Source organism: Entelurus aequoreus, linkage group LG08 (genome assembly GCF_033978785.1).
Source record: "Entelurus aequoreus isolate RoL-2023_Sb linkage group LG08, RoL_Eaeq_v1.1, whole genome shotgun sequence".
Taxonomy (NCBI): Eukaryota; Metazoa; Chordata; class Actinopteri; order Syngnathiformes; family Syngnathidae; genus Entelurus; species Entelurus aequoreus.
This window is the reverse complement of record NC_084738.1, coordinates 51648384-51663170: the sequence shown is the minus strand read 5'-3', so window position 1 is coordinate 51663170 and position 14787 is coordinate 51648384. Positions and strand designations below refer to the sequence as shown.

Genomic DNA, 14787 nt, shown 5'->3' with positions numbered 1-14787 from the left:
AAATGACATGAATGTTATTGCCACTGCTTAATAACTGTTTAATAAATATAGTTTTGGTAAATTGACTTAGTTGTGAATTCCCTCTCTGCATGAAAGTTTAAAATTAGCATATATTAATGCAGTATGAACAAGAATGTTTTAATGTAGACACAGAGTCATCATACTGGTGTGTTATATGCATTAAGAGTTAATTCAAGGCTAAGGCCAAATATCGAGATATATATTGTGTATCGTGACATGGCCTAAAAATATTGAGATATTAATAAAAGGCCATATCGCCCAGCCCTAGTTGGAAGTGTGCCATTTGTTATCATAAAATTGGTAATAGAAGTTAAAAATAGCACCGGACGTTGTGTGATTTCTTCATGGGGCTACAATATATAATATTGCTTTAGTTTGTTTTCAAGTAAAAATAAAAAACTTATTTTCAATGTGTGGCGATAATAAAAATGCCGTGGCAGTCCGTAACATTCAATTACATTAAATGGAAACGCTGAAAATACATCTAAAACAGTGAATCTAAAAATATTATGGGTCTACTAAAAATGTGACCAAATCTGCTGGGCCAAAAGTATACATACAGCATACAACATACATTATCAATTTTGGTGATGTAGAAAAGTTACAATCAAATCAAATTAGCTTCATGGCAAGGCCTCTTAACTTCATGTGAGTGATTATGATTGACGACACCTGCCTTATTCCCATTTAAATAGGGCTCATGTGATGCAGTCATTAGACTTGGTTACAAATGGGACAATGGGAAAGTCAAAGGAACTCAGCACAGATCTGAAAAAATTAATCATTGATTTGAACAAGTCAGGAAAGTCACTTGGAGCCATTTCAAAGCAGCGTAAGGTCCCAATAGCAACTGTACAGATAATTGTTCGTAAGTATAAAGTGCATGGCACAGTTTTGTCACTGCCACAATCAGGAAGAAAACGCAAGCTATCACCTGCTGCTGAGAGAAAATTGGTTAGGATGATCAAGAGTCAACCGAGAACCACCAAAAAGCCTGTCTGCAATGAATTGGAAGCTGCTGGAACACAGGTGCCAGTGTCCACAATCATCGCCATGGACTGAGAGGCTACCATGCAAGAAGGAAGCCCTTGCTCCAGAAGTGACACCTTAAAGGCCTACTGAAATGATTTTTTTTTATTTAAACGGGAATAGCAGATCCATTCTGTGTCATACTTGATCATTTTGCGATATTGCCATATTTTTGCTGAAATGATTTAGTAGAGAAAATCGACGATAAAGTTCGCAACTTTTGCTCGCTGATAAAAAAAAGCCTTGCCTGTACCGGAAGTAGCGTGACGTCACAGGAGCTAGGATTCCTCACAATTCCCTGTTGTTTACAATGGAGCGAGAGAGATTCGGACCGAGAAAGTGATGATTACCCCATTAATTTGAGTGAGGATGAAAGATTCGTAGATGAGGAACGTTACAGTGAATGACTTGAGAGGCAGCGATGGACGTATCTTTTTTCGCTCTGACCGTAACTTAGGTACAAGCTGGCTCATTGGATTCCACACTCTCCTTTTTCTATTGTAGATCACAGATTTGTATTTTAAACCACCTCGGATACCATATCCTCTTGAAAATGAGAGTCGAGAACGCGAAATGGACATTCAGTGCCTTTTATCTCCACGACAATACATCGGCGAAATTCTTTAGCTACGAGCTAACGTGATAGCATCTTGCTTTAACTGCAGATAGAAACAAAAGAAATAAACCCCTGACTGGAAGGATAGATAGAAAATCAACAATACTATTAAACCGTGGACATGTAAATACACGGTTAATGCTTTCCAGGCTGGCGAAGGTTAACAATGCTGTGCTAACGACGCCATTGAAGCTAACTTAGCAACTGGACTGCACAGAGCTATGCTAAAAACATTAGCTCTCCACCTACGCCAGCCAGCCCTCATTTGCTCATCAACACCCGTGCTCACCTGCGTTCCAGCGATCGGCAGAAGGACGAAGGACTTCACCCGATGCGTTTGGCGGCCCGGAGACGTAGGAAGTCAAGGTCAGGTCGGCGGCTAGCGCGGCTAGCGCGGCTAGCGCTCCAACAAAGTCCTCCTGGTTGTGTTGCTGTAGTCCGCTGCTAATACACTGATCCCACCTACAACTGTCTTCTTTGCAGCCTTCATTGTTCATTAAAAAAATTGCAAAAGATGTCCAGAATACTGTGGAATTATGAAATGAAAACAGAGCTTTTTGTATAGGATTCTACGGGGTACCATAACTTCCGTTACTCGGACTTCGTCACGCGCATACGTCATCATACCGCGATGTTTCAGCCGGATATTTCCTAGGAAGTTTTAAATGTCACTTTATAAGTTAACCCGGCCGTATTGGCATGTGTTGCAATGTTAAGATTTCATCATTGATATATAAACTATCAGACTGCGTGGTCGGTAGTAGTGGCTTTCAGTAGGCCTTTAAGGCTCGTCTAAAGTTTGCTGCTGATCACATGGACAAAGATAACACCTTTTGGAGGAAAGTTCTGCGGTCAGATGAAACAAAAATTGAGCTGTTTGGCCACAATACCCAGCAATCTGCTTGGAGGAGAAAAGGTGCGACCTTTAATCCCAGGATAACCGTGCCTCCCGTCAAGCATGGTGGTGGTAGTATTATGCTGTGGGCCTGTTTTGCTGCCAATGGAACTGGTGCTTTACAGAGAGTAAATGGGACAATGAAAAAGGAGGATTACCTCCAAATTATTCAGGACAATCTAAAATCATCAGCCCGGGGGTTGGGTCTTGGGCACAGTTGGGTGTTCCAACAGTACAATGACCCCAAACACACGTTCAAAAGTGGTAAAGGAATGGCTAAATCAGGCTAGAATTAAGGTTAAGTCCTGACTTAAACCCCATTGAGAACATGTGGACAATGCTGAAGAAATAAGTCCATGTCAGAAAACCAACAAATTTAGCTGAACTGCACCAATTTTGTCAAGAGGAGTGGTCAAAAATTCAACCAGAAGCTTGCCAGAAGCTTGTGGATGGCTACCAAAAGCGCCGTATTGCAGTGAAACTTAACAAGGGACATGTAACCAAATATTAACATTGTATACTTTTGACCCAGCAGATTTGGTCACATTTTCAGCAGACCCATAATAAATTCATAAAAGAACAAAACTTCATGAATGTTTTTTGTGACAAACACGTATGTGCTCCAATCACAAAAAAATAAGAGTTGTAGAAATTATTGGAAACTCAAGACAGCCATGACATTATGTTCTTTACAAGTGTATGTAAACTTTTGACCACGACTGTATATCGATTCTACCAACATTCTCAAAGGTACTCGAGAGGGCTGATGCAATAGACTAAGCGGATACCTGGATGAACTAAATATAATCATTCCATCCCAATATGGCTTCAGGAAGAAGAATGTCAACTGTATGGCAATCCTTGATCTAATTGAAAAAATCTACAATGCTGTTGATAATGGTGAGTGTGGTTTAAGGCTGCAGCTAACGATTATTTTTCTGTCGATTAATCTATAGATTATTTTTTTCGATTAATCTATAGATTTTTTTCGATTTAATCTATAGATTATTTGTCCTTTTACCGATTATTTTTTTATTCAAAATGAAGATGAAAAAATAAATGTAGGCCAGTTTTTTCAAAAGGAATGGCTTTTATTTACAAAAAAAAGAAGTATGGCCACTCATCAACATTGACAACATCATGACTAAATATTCTGTAACAATGTAAACATTTAAAACTTTTAACCTTCAACAAAATTAAAAGTAGTTTATTTGCTTTTTAATGTGCAAATATAAAAGTCAACATCCAGTGCAAATCTTAATATTCTGCAATAGTATAAGCATTTCAAAAGTAAAAGTATTGCTTATTTTGCTTTAAAATGTGCAAAAATAAAGATAAACATCCAATACAAAAAAGTGTAAAACGAAATATTCTGTAACAACAGTGTAAACATTTCAACAAAAGTGAAAGTATTGCTTATTTGCTAAAATGTGCAAAAATAAAGATAAACATCCAATACAAAAAAGTGCCAATCTAAATATTCTGGAGCACTGTAAACATTAAGTATTGCTTTTAAAATGTGCAAAATAAACATCCAGTCCAACACAGTACACAATAACCAATTCTACTCATTCCAGTGAGTGACTAACAGTTGTAATGAAGAAAGGTTAGCATGTCTACATGCTCTGCTTCTTTTCATGTTTACAATATTCCCAGCAGCTGAAAATAGACGCTCAGAAGATTAAGATTAAAAATGATTGTCACACAAACACAAGATGTGGTGAAATTTGTCCTCTGCATTTGACCCATCCCCTTGGGGAGCAGTGGGCAGCAGAAGGGGTCGATGTGGCTGGAACTGAGAGGTAATTAGCCTTCACCTCAAGCCAGGACTGCGAGTGAGCTGAGCGGCAGTTTAAGTTTCTAGAAGGTCAACGGGCTCATAGTGATGTTACTAGTAGTTGACTGGGAGGTGTTTATTATCATTTGGGGAGAGTCCGCTGCCTGATGCTCACCTGCTAAACACCTATCTGCTCCACGCTGAAGCGCTGACTACATGCGCTCTGAATACACACTGCTGATTGGCTGGTAATGCTTCGTGTGTACCAATCAGATGGTTGTGTGGGTGGGACAATGCTGGGTGCTGACGAGACAGAGGCAGAAGGAGCGAAGCAGCTTGTTAAGACTTTAGCAGCTAAAGTTAGCTTTAGCTTAGAAACTCGTTCGGTACACCCCCGTACCGAACCGAAAGCCCCGTACCGAAACGGTTCAATACAAAACACGTACCGTTACACCCCTAGCAGATACAAATGACACATTCATGTTTTTATGTAATGATGACAACATATGCTCACGCGGACGATTGACTAGTTGATGGTTTTCTTTTCAAATGTTCGTTCATAGCCGTTGTGCTGCTATGATAGGCCATTTCCGCTCGACACAGTGTGCATACAACAACATTATTAGGCCGTGTATTGAAATACTTTCACACTTTTGACGACTTTTGGCGTGATTTTTCCCCCTCGCTCGCACCGCTCGCATCGTCTGCTTTGATCGTCTGCTTTGATCGTCTGCTTTGCGCTTCGCCATGACGGTAGTGTGACGTAAATATGCGACGCGTTGACGCACAAAAACGGCGTCGACGTATTTACGTAACCGATGACGTCGACTATGTCGACGCGTCGTTTCAGCCTTAGTGTGGTTATCAGTGTTTTCCTTGTTTTATCAAAAGCGTTTGATACCATTGATTTTGAATTTTTTTTTAAAGAAATTGCAACACTATGGTGTCAGAGGGGTTGCACTCAGTTGGTTCAGAAGTTATTTATTTGAAAGGGAGCAAAATGTGCAAATAAATAACAGCAAATCTCCAAGTAAAATTATAACGTGGAGTTTCACAAGGCTCCATATTGGGATCACTTCTTTTTAAATTATATATAAATGACTTTGTGAACTCATCAATTAATCTTCACAAAGTAATTTTTGCTGATGACACAAATGTATTCATGTCACACAAAAATCCTGAAAGCCTTCAAGCTCTTATCAGTAGTGAATTAGTTAAAGTAGATAATTGGTTCAAATGTAATAACTTATTCTTAAATAAATAAATAAATAAAACAAACTTTATTATATTTTGTTCAAAGAGAAGCCATAAAAACTTTGATAGGATACTGATCAAAATAAATGGTAAAGGCATTGAGAGAGTTGAGAGCACTAAATTCCTTGGTGTATACGTAGATGGATTTATACATTTCAAAAGCCATATTGAACATGTAATGAATAAATGATCTAAATATGTCGTTCTACTCTCAACATTGAGGCCGTTTCTTCCTCTTAACGCTCTCCTAATTCTGAATCGGACTCTATATGAACCACATATAAACTATTGCAATGTCGTATGTAGAGCTGCAGCTATCGAATATTTTAGTAATGGAGTATTCTATCGAATATCCCGATCGATTAATCGAGTAATCGAATAAATCATATTTTTGCTTAAAAAAAAAAAAAAAGTGTGAAATACTTCTCTTGTTGCCTTATTTGTATTTTGACTTTATTAAATGGATTTATATTATTATTTGGTGCAGCCGGGCCGGAGCAATATTTTTGCTTAATTAAGGTTTAATTATACATGTTAAGATGTGCCCTCAATTATTGCGTTTGGCCTAATTGTCTTTTATTTCCTAAACGCTTGTTTTTATTATTGAAGGCTGACACGCACAGCTGAAATGCGTCCGTGGTTGATTGTGCCAATTTGTGTGTGCTAATAAAAAAACAGGTGCGCTCACAGCCCTATGTGCTGTGTGGTGTGACCGCATTAACTAAGTTCTTGTCTCTCGTGCGTTTTTGATGATTATACGGTGCCGTTTAAATGGTGGTTTCTCCACGCAAATCCGCTGAGCTGTTTTCAACCTGCCAACAATACATGAACAATATAAAAAGACAAACCACTTAATATGACGACAACAGTTTTAAAGTTTAAGAATGCAATACAGTTCATTGCATTCTTTGCATGCAAAATAGTAATCAATGTTCATTTTGCCATCATAACATGTTTAAGATGAAAACACATATATATAAAATTAGTTCAAAATTAATATTTCCTGAGAAAGTTAAAATAAAACTATATTCTTAGTATGAAAAATAAAACAAGAACAGTTTTCATTATATCAAACATAAAAAGTTGATTAGGTAGTAGGGATGATACTCGAAACCGATTTTCCCGGTTGTTCGATAAGAAAAGAACCGAGTCCTCGGACTTGAATCCCTTTTTGAGAACCGGTACCCGTTATCGAGACCACTATAGTAAAGAAAAAGAGTTGGTTCTTTATTCGAATCCCTGGGAACGAATCCCGTCCCGACCAGAAATGCTCTGTGGGACATCACAAGAAATTACGTCACGTAGCTCAGTCATTAGGCGCAGATAGCGAAAGCAGGAAAAACAATGGACCGGAAAAAGCGCTCCAAGGTGTAATAAAGTTCAAAACAAAAGGTATAATCCAATGAAAAACTTTACTGAGAGATTTGAGCAGGGTAATACAAATTGAGGTGGCGACTTGTCCAGGGTGTACCCTGCCTTCCGCCCGATTGTAGCTGAGATAGGCTCCAGCGCCCCCCGCGACCCCAAAGGGAATAAGCGGTAGAAAATGGATGGATGGATGGATGTAAATAAATAAATAAAATTAATAAATAAACACGTTAACTATAAATTTCAATAACGGCACTAATTTTCAGGCGATTAACGCAAACACTTTCTTTTTGATAAACGGGCCATGCCGTAGCGGGGCAATTTGGCTGCAGTTCACTTGCTACTGATAAGCCACAAGCTAGCAGAAATGGACAAAAGAAAGTGTACCTTATGGAAATGTCAGTTTCAATGCCGTGGCAAGTTGTTCTCCCGACAAGAAATGACTATTTTTCCCTGTGAGAAGAGGCACATCCCTGCAGCAAACACCTGCTGCGCGTGTCGTTCTAGAGGTGGTTGGTGCTTCACTTCAGTGTTCAGATTACGTCAGGGTGCAGTGATAACATAACATTTAGATCAGTGGTCTCAAACACGCGGCCCGCGGGCCAATTGCGGCCCGCGAGACGTTATTTTGCGGCCCCCACCTTAATATGAAAGTTTAAAGTTAGTGCGGCCCGCGTGTTTTAAATGAATGGCGCTTGACAGCGTTGTGTGCGGAACTGAAGGAATCTACCATCACGGTGTGGTATAAGGCTCTCAACAATAGAGGGCGCGTGCCGTGATGGCACTGCCTTTAGTGTCCTCTAGAAACTGTCACCACATCATCTTTTTCTCCATACTAACAGCGTGCCAGCCCAGACACATGTTGTATGTGGCTTCTGCAGACACAGGCATATTGCAAGACATACTTGAGGAACAGCCATACATGTCACACTGAGGGTGGTCATATTTTATTTTATTTATTTTCTAACACTGTTACAAATATGCGCCACACTGTGAACCCACACCAAACAAGAATGACAAACACATTTCGGGAGAACATCCGCACCTAAACACAACATAAACACACCAGAACAAATACCCAGAATCCTTTGCGGCCCTAACTCTTCCGGGCTACAAAAACACCCCCGCTACCTCCAACCCCGCCTCCTCCCAACCCCGCCCACCTCAACCCCCGCTTTTCCACGACACCCGCACACGCTCTTCCTCCCTCCCTCCATGCCTCCCTCGCTCGCCCGCCTGCTCGCTCCCGCCCCCGTTGTAAACAGTCCGGGAGGGGAAGACGAGCGGTCCGGTATCTTCCAAAGCACTCCGCCGAAGGACCGAGCGACAATACAAAACTGTGGTGCACTGGACCCCAGCGCTGATACTCCGACAGAGAGTCGCTGGGCGAATCAGACGTGTAACACGTTAGTGGTGATGTTAGCTACCGTAACTGTAAACTCCACGGCGAGCCCCCCCCCCCACGCCCCGTTGGCTCCTGACAGAGACGATTATTGAGGCAATATTGCTTTGTTGAGCACAGGGACACCCCGACGTGTCTTATTTCATTTCATTTCATTTTTATTTATCTCCTTCATTGATGTGCATCTTTGATCAATAGACAATTATACCTCAATTATTCAATTATACATTTACACACCAATGCCTGAGAAGGAGCAGGATTAAGAAAAATCGTATTTTTCTGCCCCTTCAACATAATACGTAGTCTTACTTAATGATATCATATAAACCAACAATTACATCCAAATATAACGAAAACAAACAAAAAAACACAAGAAGTGCAAAACTTCATGATGTACAAACCGAACAAAAAAAACAAAAGAAGTAATATACACCTCACGGGATAATACAAAAAAAAATACAAAACCAGGCAAAAAATAAGTAAAATAATAAATATAAAGCAAAATGTAAACACTTATGGCTGTCCATATGATCTTATTGTTCTGTCTTTATATATTTTTTCAATTGGAATATATTTTTACAATCTTTTATCTCATTGTAAAGAGAATTCCATAGTTTAACCCCCACCACTGATATGCACATTTGTTTTAAAGTTGTCCTTGAACACTGATGTTGGAAATGACCTTTTCTTCTATGCTCTTCATTCTCAGAAGTGATGACAAACATTTTTTGTAAATTTGCTGGTAATGTTTTACTTTTAGCCTTAAAGACCTACTGAAATGATTTTTATTTATTTAAACGGGGATAGAAGATCCATTCTATGTGTCATACATGGTCATTTCGCGATATTGCCATATTTTTGCTGAAAGGATTTAGTAGAGAACATCGACGATGAAGTTCGCAACTTTTGGTCGCTGATAAAAAAAGCCTTGCCTGTACCGGAAGTAGCGTGACGTCACAAGTTGAAAGGCTCCTCACATTTCCCCATTGTTTACACCAGCAGCGAGAGCGATTCGGACCGAGAAAGCGACGATTACCCCATTAATTTGAGCCAGGATGAAAGATTCGTGGATGAGGAACGTGAGAGTGAAGGACTAGAGTGCAGTGCAGGACGCATCTTTTTTCGCTCTGACCGTAACTTAGGTACAAGCTGGCTCATTGGATTCCACACTCTCTCCTTGTTCTATTGTGGATCACGGATTTGTATTTTAAACCACCTCGGGTACTATATCCTCTCGAAAATGATAGTCGAGAACGCGAAATGGACATTCACAGTGACTTTTATCTCCACGACAATACATCGGTGAAACTCTTTAGCTACGGAGCTAACGTGATAGCATCGTGCTTAAATGCAGATAGAAACAAAAGAAATAAACCCCTGACTGGAAGGATAGACAGAAAATCAACAATACTATTAAACCATGGACCTGTAAATACACGGTTAATGCTTTCCAGCTTGGCGAAGCTTAACAATGCTGTTGATATTTCTGGGGGTACGTTCTGGGCTTGCCTGTCAGGTGGGGGTCGGCGCCTCAGGCTACTGCATCCAGACTGCGTGTCTGGAGCTCCTGGGTCCCACCGTCCATCCCTTCCGGTTGCCCGTCTTGGTTGGGGCCTGCTGGGTCTAGTCCCTGCGTCTACTGTGGTAGCTTGGTGCTGCAAGGTTTTCCGAGGCGCTGCGAGTCGGCCAGTTGTTGGGGTAGTGACCTTGTAGTGACGCCCCTAACCACGTCCCGACTGCCACAGGTATTTTGGCAATTTAGGGGAAACCCTGACATAACAAGATAACAATGTCCTCCATTACGATCATACTTTAACAAAGATGTTTTGTAATGTTATTCTGTGATATTTGCACCTAAAGAAATGCTAGTTTATTAGTTTAGGAATTTGGGGGCGGGTCGGTGGGTGGGGTTCTAGCTAGTTGAAATATTATGTACATTTTTTTATAACATGTTCTGGTCGGGTCCTCAATTACAGAATGATTAATAGCCTCAATAGTACATTTTATTAATTAATATAGAGAATGTTAAAACATTGTTGTTAGCAATATCAAGAGCATTAATTTGCAAAAATGACTAATAATATTGCTAACGATGGATTCTGATGCGTCATCTATGTTGCTGCTTCTTGATCTTAGCGCCGCTTTCGATACCGTCGATCATAATATTTTATTAGAGCGTATAAAAACACGTGTTGGTATGTCAGACTTAGCCTTGTCTTGGTTTAACTCTTATCTTACTGACAGGATACAGTGCGTCTCCCATAACAATGTGACCTCGGACTATGTTAAGGTAATGTGCGGAGTTCCCCAGGGTTCGGTTCCTGGCCCTGCATCCTTTACTATTTATATGCTGCCGCTAGGCGATATCATACGCAAATACGGTGTTAGCTTTCACTGTTATGCTGATGACACCCAACTCTACATGCCCCTAAAGCTGACCAACACTCCGTATTGTAGTCAGCTGGAGGCGTGTCTTAATGAAATTAAACAATGGATGTCCGCTAACTTTTTGCAACTCAACGCTAAGAAAACGGAAATGCTGATTATCGGTTCTGCTAGACACCGACATTTATTTAATAATACCACCTTAACATTTGACAACCAAACAATTACACAAGGCGACTCGGTAAAAAATCTGTGTATTATCTTCGACCCAACTCTCTCGTTTGAGTCACACATTAAAGGCCTACTGAAATGAAATTTTCTTATTTAAACGGGGATAGCAGGTCAATTCTATGTGTCATACTTGATCATTTCGCGATATTGCCATATTTTTGCTGAAAGGATTTAGTAGAGAACATCGACGATAAAGTTCGCAACTTTTGGTCGCTGATAAAAAAGCCTTGCCTGTACCCGGAAGTAGCGTGACATCACAGGTTGTGGAGCGCCTCACATCTGCACATTGTTTACAATCATGGCAACCAGCAGCGAGAGCGATTCGGACCGAGAAAGCAACGATTACCCCATTAATTTGAGCGAGGATGAAAGATTCGTGGATGAGGAAAGTGAGAGTGAAGGATTAGAGGCAGTGGAAGCGATTCAGATAGGGAAGATGCTGTGAGAGGCGGGTGGGACCTGATATTCAGCTGGGAATGACTAAAACAGTAAATAAACACAAGACATATATATACTCTTTTAGCCACAACACAACCAGGCTTATATTTAATATGTCACAAATTAATCCGCATAACAAACACCTCCCCCCCTCCCGTCCATATAACCCACCAATACAACTCAAACACCCGCACAACACACTCAATCCCACAGCCCAAAGTACCGTTCACCGCCGTAAAGTTCATACAGCACATATATTTCCCCAAAGTTACGTACGTGACATGCACATAGCGGCACGCACGTACGGGCAAGCGATCAAATGTTTGGAAGCCAAAGCTGCGTACTCACGGTAGCGCGTCTGCTATCCAACTCAAAGTCCTCCTGGTTGTGTTGCTGCAGCCAGCCGCTAATACACCGATCCCACCTACAGCTTTCTTCTTTGCTGTCTTCATTGTTCATTAAACAAATTGCAAAAGATTCACCAACACAGATGTCCAGAATACTGTGGAATTTTGCGATGAAAACAGACGACTTAATAGCTCGCCACAATGGTGTCCCAATATGTCCGCACAATCCGTGACGTCACGCGCAAACGTCATCATACCGAGACGTTTTCAGCAGAATATTTCGCGGGAAATTTAAAATTGCACTTTACTAATCTAACCCGGCCGTATTGGCATGTGTTGCAATGTTAATATTTCATCATTGATATATAAACTATCAGACTGCGTGGTCGGTAGTAGTGGGTTTCAGTAGGCCTTTAAGAGTGTTACTAAAACGGCCTTTTTTCATCTCCGTAATATCGCTAAAATTCGTTCCATTTTGTCCACTAGCGACACTGAGATCATTATTCATGCGTTCTTTACGTCTCGTCTCGATTACTGTAACGTATTATTTTCAGGTCTCCCTATGTCTAGCATTAAAAGATTACAGTTGGTACAAAATGCGGCTGCTAGACTTTTGACAAGAACAAGAAAGTTTGATCATATTACGCCTATACTGGCTCACCTGCACTGGCTTCCTGTGCACTTAAGATGTGACTTTAAGGTTTTACTACTTACGTATAAAATACTACATGGTCTAGCTCCAGCCTATCTTGCCGATTGTATTGTACCATATGTCCCGGCAGGAAATCTGCGTTCAAAGAACTCCGGCTTATTAGTGATTCCCAGAGCCCCAAAAAAGTCTGCGGGCTATAGAGTATTTTCTATTCGGGCTCCAGTACTATGGAATGCCCTCCCGGTAACAGTTAGAGATGCTACCTCAGTAGAAGCATTTAAGTCCCATCTTAAAACTAATTTGTATACTCTAGCCTTTAAATAGACCCCCTTTTTAGACCAGTTGATCTGCCGTTTCTTTTCTTTTCTCCTTTGCCCCCCTCTCCCTTGTGGAGGGGGAGTTACACAGGTCTGGTGGCCATGGATGAAGTGCTGGCTGTCCAGAGTCGGGACCCGGGATGGACCGCTAGCCTGTGCATCGGTTGGGGACATCTCTGCGCTGCTGACCCGTCTCTGCTCGGGATGGTTTACTGCTGGCCCCACTATGGACTGGACTCTCACTATTATGTTGGATCCACTATGGACTGGACTTTCGCTGATATGTTGGATCCACTATGGACTGGACTTTCACAATATTATGTCAGACCCACTCGACATTCATTGCTTTCAGTCTCCCCTAGAGGGGGGGGGGGGGGGGGGGAGGGGGGGGGGGGGGGGGGGGGGGGGGTTACCAACATATGCGGTCCTCTTCAAGGTTTCTCATAGTCATTCACATCGACGTCCCACTGGGGTGAGTTTTTCCTTGTCCTTATGTGGGCTCTGCACCGAGGATGTCGTTGTGGCTTGTGCAGCCCTTTGAGACACTTGTTATTTAGGGCTATATAAATAATCATTGATTGATTGATACAATATGTAATGTACAGAATATCAGAAGCATTTATTTAGGTACAAATATCACAAATTATAGATGGGTTAGCCTCCCACCTCCACACCCTGAAAATGTTCTGTCTAGGGTACACTTATTAATGATGAAAAATTACTCCTATCTGCGATTAATCACGATTAATTTTGAGTTAACTATGAACAATTTGATTAATCACAGTTAAATATTTTAAGTGTTTGACAGCCCTAATATACAGTATATATATATATATATATATATATATATATATATATATATATATATATATATATATATATATATATATATATATATATGTATGTATGTGTGTGTGTGTGTGTGTGTGTGTGTGTGTGTGTGTATATATACACATTCACATACATACATATATGTGTTTATATATCTTGAAGACGAACATCAGTGTTATAAACTTCAACCTGCTCAATCTCGGATCGATATAGAGCATCATAATCGATAAAGAGCATCATGAAAAAGCTGTATTTAACAGCATTTATGTTATCATGTTATCATTTATGTTATCATGCATATCGTGTTATCATGTGCATGTCACGATTATTTTTTTTCGTCAGAGATGTCCGGCCTATCCAATTTCGCAGTGGACCGTCTTGACAAAACACTCCCCTGAAAAATGTTGTTGGCAAATGAACAAATGAACCTTATTTGTAGACAAAAGAACAGGTGGCAGAGCATTTCATGAGAAGTAATGACACAGTAGACTGAAGGCAGCAGCCATAACAGTTTCACACCCTGAATCAAAAGGGGATAGGAGGCCAGCATGTACTGGAAATTCCCACATAGTGCTTCCACCAGACTGTGAAAGACAGCAAAACACAGCGTTCAGATGCATCCAAAACTGTGTGCAAGCTCACGCCCAAATGCATGAAACTTTGTTTAACATGAGTATCCAACATTGTATCAACGTCTATAAGTCGGAAAAGAGAAAAATCAGCATAGTCCACTTAAATAGATTTGATCTACTTGAGAGACAAACCGTAAATTCCAGACTATAAGCCGCTACTTTTTTCCTACACTGCGGCTTGCCAACTATGCTTACTCGCAAGTATCGACTATTTTGACAGTCGATTAGTCAACGATTATCTTTACGATTAGTCAACTAATCGGGTAATAAAGCATACACATATTTAATGGCTCCTATTTTTCCATCAACTTCTAAATGCAGCTTAAGTTATTTTCGGCATGTGCGTACTAACAACAAAGATGACTAATTCAATCATAAATATGTATTTATACTGAAACTGCTGTTACAAAAAATAAAATGACTATTAAAATGTTGTCTATTTAAAACATGGGTGTCAAACTCTGGCCCGCGGGCCAAATTTGGCCCGCTGTGTAATTTCACTTGGCCCTTGAGGCGATATCAAATTAACACTAAAGCTGACCCGCCGATCCTCCCGGTAGTCTTCCAAACGCCAGCCAGCCAGCCCAACGAG

General features: G+C 40.6%; 1 protein-coding gene across 1 annotated transcript in view; it reads right to left on the bottom strand.

Annotated features, from left to right (window-relative positions):
• The window catches only part of ppp1r11 (protein phosphatase 1, regulatory (inhibitor) subunit 11), a 32974-nt gene that overhangs the window by 13690 nt on the left and 4497 nt on the right, over positions 1 to 14787 (bottom strand). The gene's annotated exons all lie outside the window — the stretch shown is intronic.